A 12525-nucleotide genomic window follows, 5' to 3' on the forward strand; every position below is an offset into this window, starting at 1 on the left:
CGATAATTTTTAAATTACCTTCAGTCAAAACATACCATCGGCCGATAACTTACCATCAGTTGACAAGTTACCATCGGTCGGTAATACAGAAACTAATGCTAACCATCAGCCGGTAAAACAGAAATTTATATTACCATCGGTCGGTAAAAACAGAAATCTACATTACCATCGGTCGGTAATTTTCGGGAGTCGACAATTACCCCGGGTCAATAAATTCCATGGGTCGATAATTTATAATTAACAGTACTAATATCATTTATTTTTCTCAGACTATACTCTAGCCGCAATTTCAACTGTTTCTTTAAACTTCAACAATCTCCTCACTCGAAGGATCTTGGAATAACCTCAATAAATAAATATCAACATTTATCCAGCATGTAAAGGAAATAAGAAAATAAAGAAGGAAATAAATAAAGATTTTGCATACAAATACATATATTTATTCTCACTCCCTCCTGAATCCTCTTTATTAAGCACAACAGACCTTCAATCTCTCGGCGTCCCAGGGTATAGCCCGCCTAGCAGGTTGCCCTAAAACAAATTGAGAGATTAATTGCGTCCAACTGGGAAAGTAAGACTTCCAGACCAGTCCTAAGGAACTGGGGACGTAACACTCGTCAGCTCCACGGTATTTCATGACTCCAAACCCTTCTTGTGGCGTGTGCGTGTATGTGTGTGTGTTTGTGTGTGATCACTCCAAGGATAAGGACCCCGTGGCTCGTCAGCTTCACGGTATTTCATGACTCCAAACACTCCTTGTGGCGTGTGCGTGTGTGTGTGTGTGTGTGTGCGCGAGCGCGCGCGTGTGTGCGTGCGTGTGTGTAAGAGAGAGAGAGGGGAGAGAGAGAAAGAACACTGTATTAGTAATGTGTGTGACCACCTCTTGCACGAATTACCTTCTCCATGCGACGAGGCATACTCCTTATGAGTGTTTGAATTTCGGCCTGCGTAATGTTAGCCTATTCAGTTTCAAGAACTCTTCGAAGTTCTGGCAATGATTGTGGGGCAGGTACATGATTGCGTACTTTTCTGCCGAGATTGTCCCAAAGTTGTTCAATGGGATTTAAGTCTCGACTCATGGCTGGCCATTCGAGTAAATTTATGCCAACTTCCCTGCAGAAATCCAATACTCTTCTTGCAACGTGTGGTCGCGCATTATCTTCATTAATATAAAACCCTCTCCGATGAAGGGCGCATACGGAATAACGTAGGGTATCAGTACTTCCTCTAGGTATACATCTGCATTCATGTTTTGCTCGAAAAAATGTAAATCCGTATGAGCATTGGCAGATATTCCTGCCCAAACCATGACAGAGCCTCCGTTGTAGCTGTGTCGTTCACTCACCGTACAATCTGCAAAGCGTTCTCCAATTCGACGGTAAACCCGTTCTCGCCCATCTGGAGAGGATAGAGCAAAATGAGATTCATCGCTAAAAAGAACGTTACGCCAATCTGCGTACGTCCAATGTCTATAATTGACTGCAAAATTGAGCCGAACTACGCGATGGTGACGTGTAAGCGAAGGTACAGCTGCTGGCCTTCGTGCAATAAGGCCGTTTTCTCTCAATCGATTCCGAACAGTGTTAACGCATATGTTATTGTTGCGGACGTTCCTTAAACTGCTTCGAATTTGAACAGCTGTTTGATGACGATCTCTTAGCGAATTTAAAACAATAAATCGGTTATCGTTTTCATCGGTAATACGGGGACGTCCCGAATCGGGTCTTCACTGGAAGGAATTGGTCTCTAGATACCTAGTGTAAGCACGTTGCACGGCTGACACCGATAAATCAAGTGACTGAGCAACGTATCTGCGACTTCTCCCATCTTCAATTAACGCCACAACTTGAGCAGCGACTTCAGGAGTAATCGTCGCCATAATCGACCAATTTGAATGGGGAAAAATTAATTTGGGAAAGTTGTTTACTGTTCGTGTTCGGACGAAAAAGCAAAATGGCAACAAACTTTCAAACAGGAAGAGACTAAATTTATATGCATTTAAGATTTCAATGGCAATGATAATTCGCGAAAGAATAAAAAATTCGAATTCGCAAGCTTGAAGAAATAGGGCCAAGGAGAAAGCAAAAGCACAAGAAACAACTTGAACGAATCATGACTTAATGTTACTTCTCGTGGTTGTGTGCGTATGTGTATTAATGAGTGTGTGTGCGTGCGTACGTGCGTGTGCGTTTACGTCACTCTGTGTGTGCGTGAGTGATTGTATGTCTTTTCTGTGTCGTTCACTCAATGAATCATGAAGAACGCTCCGAGTAAAAAGTTGTAATAAAGAAAGATTTCCTTTTCTATTCATTCATATCGACAAAAAAGGAATGTACCATACAGAAGTTACAGGTCAAAATGGTAGCTTTTTGCTAGATTAATTTTAAGTGCAGGACACACTCAGGCAATCTCGGTAGAAAAGTACGCAATCATGTACCTGCCCCACAATCATTGCCAGAACTTCGAAGAGTTCTTGAAACTGAATGGGCTAACATTACGCAGGCCGAAATTCAAACACTCATAAGGAGTATGCCTCGTCGCATGGAGGAGGCAATTCGTGCAAGAGGTGGTCACACACATTACTAATACAGTGTTCTCTCTCTCCCCTCTCTCTCTCTCTCTCTCTCTTGCACACACACACGCACGCACACACGCGCGCGCGCGCACACACGCACACACGCACACGTCACAAGGAGGGTTTGGAGTCGTGAAATACTGTAGAGCTGACGAGCCACGGGATCCTTATCCTTGGGGTAATCACACAAACACACACACATACACGCACACGCCACAAGGAGGGTTTGGAGTCATGAAATACCGTGGAGCTGACGAGCCACGGGGTCCTTATTCTTGGGATGAACACACACACACACACACACACACATACACGCACACGCCACAAGGAGGGTTTGGAGTCATGAAATACCGTGAAGCTGACGAGCCACGGGGTCCTTATCCTTGGGATGAACACACGCACACGCACGCACGCACAAAGAGTGACGTAAACGCACGCACGCACACTCACTAACACATATAACGCATACAACCACGAGAACGGTTTGGAGTCTTAAAATACCGCGGTGCTAGCGAACCACGGAATTTTTATTCTTGCAATTCGGCGTTGTTAAAAATTCAAAATTGTATATCTCAGCACCTAATACAGTTAGCAGGATTTTACGAAAAGCATTTTAAAGGTTCGGATTTCCAGTTTTCGAAATTTTATATCGCAATTTTGTACAATTTTTTTCAAAATGGCGGATGACAAAACAAGAGCATGCAAAATTGAAAAATAATGGTCCGAGTTCGCCATGGCACATGGCGCGAGTTCGCCATGGCACATGGCGCGAGTTTAATGTCGCAGATTGTCAATGAAATCAAAAGCATATGATAGTACAGAGTCTCCTCTTTAAAATGCTTTTTTGTTCATCTCGATACAATGATTTTTTGGAGTTATTCGCATTTAACGTAAAAAGCTGCTTTCTTATTCAAATGCGAATGTCTCGGCGAAAAATCATCGTATCGATATGAATGAAAAAGCATTTTACAGAAGAAACTCTGTACTATCATATGCTTTTTATCCCATTGAATTGCGACGTTTGAATCACGCCATGTGCCATGGCAAACTCGCACCATTATTTTTCAATTTCGCATGCTCTTGCTTTGTCATCCGCCATTTTAAATAAATTTATCTCGCAACATTGAAATGAATCGATTCGTAAAGCAGAGATTCCAAGCTTCATTTTCATTTTTTATAGATCTTTCTATCTTTATTATTTACGAAGTTATCGTCATTTGAAATTTAGTGATTTTTTTCCAAATTTTAAGTGTACCGCTTTTTTTTGGACTGAGTGTATATATATAATATTATTAATCTTATTCAATTTCTAGTTGAATTGAATTAATTATATTTCAATTTATTTGGTTTATAAATGTTTATAAAGGTTTATAAATTAGTATAACTTCGAAATTCAATTCAGTACATTTGATGTTTTTTCAGTGTATGTTATAATTAAAATAAAATTCTTTATTTATAGTTAAAATTTATCAATATATATTATGTGTATTTTTTATAATAATTTTGAGATTCTTATTTAATTCTTATCCGTTTTAAAAAATAATAATAAAGAATATTTTTAGCAATATTTACTTAAACATTTTATATCGATTTTATATATATCGATTTTTATTTATTTTTAATAGGTTTAATATAATATTATTATTTACTTAAATTAAATTTTATTTTCAATCACTCACTTATAAATCGAAAATTATTAGAAAATTATTTATATAGAATTGAATGTTTTATTAAGATAATTCTAAAAAACACAAATTCTTCTTTTATTTTCATTTAATAAGACATTAAAAATAGTTATGTAAGATACGAGCGTACCTTACCCCGCCATATCAGATGCGCACGCATCTCGGTAGATGCGCACGCATCTCGTTATCAGAACGCAACAGCGGGAACGCTGCCTATTGGTCGAGAGATCTCGTGATCTCCGATGGCATGGGAGAACCGGAAGATGAAGGCTCGGAGAGTCAGTCTTTGTATTACGATGGCCATGTTAAGACGTGACCGCCATTTAGTCTTTGAAATATAATCGTCATAGCTCGAATACCAGACTCATTTTTACCCGTGCTGACCATATCCTTTCCTTCTTCGCCCCTCTCCTGACATTCCAGAGCCACCCGTTTACAACTTTAGAAGTGGGATATCCCTTGGTTCGCACGCGGTTCCAGGACGAATACGCAATACGCAGTAACGGTCTCAGCGAGTTAGCAACACGCGGTAGTTGTTCGTTCGTTTATGTTCCGTCTAATAGACGAAACTACACGGTTCTCTCGTTGCAAGTCACGAAGCAGAAGAGATTTTCCCGTGCATTGAAAATTCAATTTACTTTCGGTGTGAGATTAGAGTCAGTGAATACGCAATTCGAGCACCTTTGTCTTTCATGTCAGTCAGTGCTACGCACTTGGACAACCATTGTTCTTACGGATTGTTTCAGTCTCAACCATCCGTGTCGTGCGAGAGTTTAAGCATTTTCGCGTGTCTATAATTTTTGCCGTGTAACTAGTGTTGTAACAGTATTTTAGCATTCGTACACGTCGACAAAATAGAACATTCAAGATGTCCATCACAAATTTGAAATTAAATGCATTCCGAGAAAAGCTGCTCGATATAGAAATGCCTCGTCTGCAAGAGGAGGGCAAGAAGTATGGAATCCAGTTAACTACAGAAGACAAAACGCGCTGGATAGATGCTATCATCGATGCAGTGATAAGGCACAATTTACCACTTCAAATAGACAACGGACCTTTTAAAAAGCCGACAGGTGAACACGAAAATGAAGATTCACCAGCCTCAGGTAATGCTTCTTTTATTGAGAACTCAGAGGTTCATTTACTGGACACACCCAATTTCGAAAGAGATCTAACATCACCCCAAGATTTTCCATTGGAATTTAAGAAAATGATGGAACAACAAGCTTTAATATTGCAAATGTTAAAATCTATGTCAATTAATAGAAATGTTGATGAGAAATTAACTTCTGATGTACCTGCTTCGCAGCAACCAGTCAAACATTTGCATAAGGTGGTGGGCAGGGCGCAGAGTTAATGGCCTGATTTTCCGATGGCGCAGCAACCTTGCAACCCTTCACATAAGGATGGAGACATAGCGCAGAATCAATGGCTTGGTTTACCTGCATACCAGCAATCATTTAAGCCCGTAGACGACAGGTCACAGGTTTATCCTTCAATATCTACGGCTACTCAACATATGTATAAGCCTAGCATCGAATCAGGCATGGCGCAATCGCAATTTACTACTTTTCAAGATCCTCAAAAAGGAAATATACAGGGTGACCCATTTTAACTTAGGCAGCCAAATAACTCGAAAAATAAGCAAGATAGAGAAAAATGTTTTAGACAAAAGTTGTATGGTTTCGAGGGGGCCATAAGATGGTATCATTGGTTTGACCTTGAAGAGTCATTTGAAGGTCACGTGAAGGTCACTTCAATTTTTTTAAATGGAACATCCTATATATTTTTGTACATTCTTGTAGCTCATCTCGAGAGCTTTCCAAAACACTATAATTAAGTACATTTTCGTTAAGTACTTTTTGAGTTATGAGGCTTGAAATAATTTCTTAATTTTACATAAACCGTAAAATATCTTGTAAAATATTCATTTTTCGATTACCTTACCTTAATAGTTTTATGTACAAAATAATGAGAGGAATCAATTGGTGTAAAGAAAACACATAGTTGTTTCGAAGAAAAAATATGTAATTTGCAATTAACAATTCCATATTTTTTCTTAAAAACAACTATGTGTTTTCTTTACACCAATTGATTCCTCTCATTATTTTGTACATAAAAGTATTAAGGTAAGATAATCGAAAAATGAATATTTTACAAGATATTTTACGGTTTATGTAAAATTAAGAAATTATTTCAAGCATCATAACTCAAAAAGTACTTAACGGAAAGGTACTTAATTATAGTGTTTTGGAAAGCTCTCGAAATAAGCTAGAAGAATGTACAAAAATATATAGGGTATTCCATTTAAAAAAATTGAAGTGACCTTCACGTGACCTTCAAATGACTCTTCAAGGTCAAACCAATGATACCATCTTATGGCCCCCTCGAAACCATACAACTTTTGTCTAAAACATTTTTCTCTATCTTGCTTATTTTTCGAGTTATTTGGCTGCCTAAGTTAAAATGGGTCACCCTGTATACTCATTGCAAAACCAGAACACATCACCGTTTCTGGATAACTATTCTCATTCAACTTTTCCGTTTCAACAGGAATTAAATCATCAAGTTCCTATTTTCGAATCAAGAAGGACCGTATCAAAAACACGATAATTCTGTTTTTGGAATGGATCAAGCGGTCAAGTTTTTAGCTTCTTCTATTTCATCGTTCGGGGGAACCGAAGAAGAAAATATAACCGTATGGCTAGAAAAAATAGAAGTCATCGCCAGAAACTATAAATTGCCTCTAATGGTCAGACTTTCAGCAGCCACTACCAAACTGAATAAAATGGCACGCCGTTGGTTCGATTTGAGCTCTGGAGACATCTTCGAGTCATGGACCTCTTTCAAAACGGCTATTCCAAGAGATTCAAAAGAAAAAGAGTATTTTATATAACTATGCAGAAGATACAAAACCGAAAATGGATCTACTCGTCCGAATCTTTCCAGGAATATGCAATGGACAAGTTGCTTCTTATTCAACCTCTGAAGTTAGAAGACGAAGACATTATTCATCTGCTAATTGACGGTATTAAACACTTGTCAATCAATTCAGCTGTAGCTACATTACGAGCTGACTCAGTGGACCAGTTCCTGGATGAGATGCATAACATTACAACTATATGTGATAGCTCATTAAAGAAAAATCATTCAACTGATCTCAACTTTGACAAAAACAAAGACAACTCCAAGTTCAATAAAGGGTAGTCTTCCGCTAAAAGTCATACCAATACAAATGGAAAGGATCACCCACAAAAACAAGAGCTTTTCTGCGTATACTGTCGCAACAAAAGACACCTAAAGGACAATTGTCTCAAGTTGAAAAAAAAGGACCAAACGCAAAAATCAGGATCTACTAAGCCACAGACAACAGTAACAGCGGTGAACGACCAGCCTGAGGAGTCAACTACAGTAGTAGCACTAGTCGACGAGGACGACGTCAAGAGGATGTCAACGAACGATACGTTACTTAAGGTCGTAAAATTAAACAATATAGGTTGTAATCTAGTTGCGTTGCTGGATTCGGGTAGCCCAGTTTCTTTCTTACGTCATTCAAGCTTTGAGAAAATTTTTGATGTTCCCTTGAGTCTTCAGAACGATTGTAAACCAGTATATAAGGCTCTTAACAATACTCCTATTGCTACTCTCGGCTCGATATCAACAAACATACAATTAGAATCTTTATCTAATTTGACGGTGCCAATAAATTTACATGTTCTCAAAGATAATTTTACTTTTGCAGATTTAGTTATAGGAAGAGACTTCCTCATAAATAATAAAATTTCAATTACGATGAACTTTTCAAATAAAAAATTAGACGAACGCATTGAATTATTTAATGAAATAGCTTCAACGGATATTCTTGAAACTCCTTCTAATAATTTAGAGTTTTTAGCAAATATTGAAACTGATTTTGATCTCGAATCTAACAAAGAGTTAATATCGGTTATTCAAGAAGTAGAAAACATGTCAATATGTCCGGTGGAGGACAATTACTCCGTCAAAGTAGCGTTAAAAGATGACTCAGTTTATGCGTTTAATCCAAGAAGATTTGCGTGGTCTGAGCGATTACAAATGAAAGAAATAACAGATGATGTTTTAAAAAGAAATATTATTAAACATAGTACATCACCCTATTGTGCTAGAGTAGTTCCCATAAGGAAAAAGAACGGATCTATTAGACTTTGCATAGATTTAAGACCGTTAAACAGCCGAGTTATTAAACAACATTACCCTTTTCCGAATACTGAAGATTGTCTTTCCAGACTGAATGATATGACTGTGTTTTCGATTTTAGATCTCAAGGATGGATTTCATCATATTAAAATCCATCCCGAGCATACGAAATTTGCATTTGCTACACCGGAGGGTCAGTTCGAGTATCTCAGATTGCCGTTTGGTTACTGTGAAGCTCCGGCAGAATTTCAGAAGCGACTCATTAACATTGTAGAAGAATTGATTCAAGGAGGAAAAATAATAATATATAAGGATGATATGTTGATTCCGTCGCGGACGGTCGCAGATAATCTTTCAGTCTTAAAATAAGTCATGATTCAACTCAAGAAACACAATTTTCAATTAAATTATAATAAATGCCTCTTCTTGAGAAAATCAATAGAATTTTTAGGTTACATGATCTCTCCTTCGGGAATCACGCTCAGCTCCAGGCATATTGAGGCAGTTAAGAATTTTCCTCTCCCGCGGAAAGTCGTAGAAGTTCAAAGATTTTTAGGTCTTACCAACCTTTTTAGAAACTTTATACAAAATTATGCAGTTAAAGCCAAGCCTCTTACAGACCTATTGAAAAAGTCTTCTACCTTTAAGTTCGATGAAAATTGTATTACAGCTTTCGAATCTTTAAAGAAAGAATTGGTATCAGCTCCAACTCTAGGTATTTATAATCCACACGCGGTCACTGAAATCCATACCGATGCTAGCTCTTTAGCAATTGTTGGCATATTATTACAAAAACTACATTCCAATAACTGGTCTCCCATCTCGTATTATAGCCAACGCACAAACGATGCTGAAAAGAACTATCACAGCTTTGAACTAGAGATGCTCGCGATAGTAAAAACAATAGAAAGATACCATATCTATTTGTATGGCCTCGAATTTACAGTTGTTACCGACTGTAATGCAGTAGTTCACGCAATTAATAAGGCTTGTTTAAATCCAAGGGTAGCTAGATGGATCTTAAGATTACAAAATTACACCTTTAAAGTTAGACATCGAGACGGACGCCATATGGCTCACGTCGACGCCCTTAGTAGAGTAGTTTGCTTTACAGATTCTATTCCTTTAAAAAAGGAATTACAATATAGACAATCACAAGATCCCAGATTGAAAGCGTTAGCCGAAAGTCTAGAGCACAAAGAGCACGAAAAATTCGAATTAATCGACGGATTAATTTTCAAAAAAGAATTACATAAACACAGGTTTGTCGTGCCTGATTCCATGATTACAAATATTATAAGAGTGTATCATGACGACATGGCCCACTGCGGGTTTGAAAAAACCCTACAGGGTATCATTAATAATTATTGGTTTCCCTCATGTAGGAAAAGAATCCGAAATCATATAGACAATTGTTTGATCTGCCTATTGGCAAATACTTCCTCCAATACACGGGAAGGGGAGTTACAGTTAACCGACACCCCATCTCTACCCTTCGAAATAATTCATATTGATCACTTCGGACCGATCAAAGAATCGTTGGACGGATTTAAACACATTTTAGTAATTGTCGATGCCTTCTCGCATTATACTTGGCTTGTCCCTACGAAAACAACAAATTCAACGGAAGTAATCAAAAGCCTTGCAAACCTATTTCACAACTTTTCTTTCCCTTCGAAAATCATATCGGATAGAGGTACAGCATTTACTTCTGCGGAATTCTCCGGTTTCATAAAAAATTACAAAATAAAACATCATTTAGTAGCCGTGGCCGCACCATGGGCCAACGGATTAGTCGAACGTATTAATAGATTTCTCAAATCATCACTCAAAAAATAGGTCGATGACTATGAGTGCTGGAATATTCATTTGGACACGGTACAGTACGTTCTAAACAATACTTTCCACTCAGCGTTAAAATCATCTCCTTCTAAAATATTGTTAGGAATCGAACAGCGTAATAACGCTGATGTCGAATTAGTAGACTGTCTTAATAGAATAGCTGGAGTTGAGTTAGATTTCGTGAGAGATAGAAATTCTAAACGCGAATTAGCGATCGAAGCAACTAATAAGATTAAACAGTACAATAAAATGTACTACGACAATAAACATAAGAAGCCTTCAAAATACAGTGAAGGAGATCTCGTCCTTGTTAGAGATACAACTCTTAAACCGGGTGACGATAAAAAGCTAAAATCTAATTATAAAGGTCCATATCAAATTAAGAAAATACTGGATAAAAACAGATTTGTGGTAACAGATGTACCTGAGTTTAATGTTACATCAAAAATATATAATTCGATACTTTCGCCAGATCGTATTAAACCATGGATAAAGCCCGTCAACGCTGTAACGCAAATATAGTTAACAATAAGTTTTATATATATAAAATTATTAAAAATGTCAGACTCGTGAATATAAAATTAAAAGTATAAATTGGTATAAGTGGCAATGCGAGTCTAGTGTCGAAATTATTACACCGCTATTTATTGTACAAAAGACAATCATATAAAAACATACATATAATAAATATACATTTGAGTGAGTTACGAACTCTATTTTTGGGTCATCTTCAGCGCAAATTTAAACTAACTAAGCAATGAAATAATACAAATTTGGAGTCAAGCATAAGAGTGCTGTCTAAAAATACGTTTCAGTTGAATGATGCGGTGTCTCATTGTTGTTTTGACGATGTCTGCAATTTAAACAATCCGAATCTTTTAGCAAATAAAATACATCAAACCGAACAACAATTTGAAATGATAAAATAACTTAAATAAATTAGGATAAATAAGTAGACTAAATGTAGAAAAATAAATAAATAAGAGTTCTAAAATTTAAAAAATTAAAAAATTAAAAAATTACGGAGTTAAAACTGTATAAAGGAACACTAAAAAATTCACTTACTTCCAGACATCGAAAACATTGGTAGACCATAAAGGTGAAGAGAGACCGACCATCATTTCAACGACAAAAATTGACTAGTCCTCGAGACGTAACGAGGCTACTTCATAAAGGAGTCAGAGCGAGTCGATAATAATATATAAATACAAACATGCGCAAAGTCACAAAAATTCAAATGTGGTACAAGAGATCGAACTGTTAAATTTTTGGTAAATTATTAACAATTTTATAAAACACGTAAATTAATTTAATCTTCCTAAAAAAAATGTGAGTATGCAAAAGACTAAAATAAACAAAATAAATAAAAAATATAAATAAATAAAATAAATAAAAATAAAATACAAAGTAGTTACGTACAATAAAAATACTTTCGTATTTATATCGGATACATTGGAAAAAATGACACACTGCGCACGAAGCTTAATGAAATCTCTACGAATCTCTATTTCTAATACTTACGGCAGAATTTTTGTTTCTAATCTCCGGTTTTATATCGCTTAATCTTGTACAACAAGATTAATTAATTTAAATCATATGTGAATTATATCGCAATAATATCTCGCATACCGAAGTGTATGGGAGTCGTGGTGTGAAAACGTACTACACGCAGGAGTTGCTTCTCTGTGTGTGCTTGTACGCAAAAGATGACGTTCGATGCAAGTTATTAATTATCCATTTTGCTGCGAATCGCGAGCGCGTCTGACATTTTATTCAATCGAGAGAGAGTCGTGAGAGATCGAGAGGCTGAGACTCTGATAATGTGATATGTACTTACAATTAGTAAATCAACATCGATGTATCGTGCCCCTGTATAACGCATCCATAAAACTATTTGCCGTGGACCCTACGGTTCGTCACTCCCGTAGCATTTTTTGACTCCAAACCCTCTCTGCTGTGTGTCTGTGTGTGTGTGTGTGTGTTGGTCCTTATCTCTGCTGTCACACACACACACGCGATGCGCCAAATCCGACCAGCAACCTCCTCGTGGTGCGCATCGGGTAATGCTAAGGCTGGCGGTAAATGAACAAAAATGTATAGGTAACTTGATATGTCGTAATTCCGCGAAAAAAAATCGTACAAAAAAAATTTTTTTTTAATTCACACATAAAAGTCCATATTTTATGATTATCATGAAATTTGCAAAAAAAATTTATTCCACCTCGTGGAATGCGTCAAAGTATGCAA

The sequence above is a fragment of the Camponotus vicinus genome, unplaced genomic scaffold, assembly GCF_025532165.1.
Source record: "Camponotus vicinus isolate PSW18456_S1 unplaced genomic scaffold, iyCamVici1.0 SCAF_8, whole genome shotgun sequence".
Classification (NCBI taxonomy): Eukaryota; Metazoa; Arthropoda; class Insecta; order Hymenoptera; family Formicidae; genus Camponotus; species Camponotus vicinus.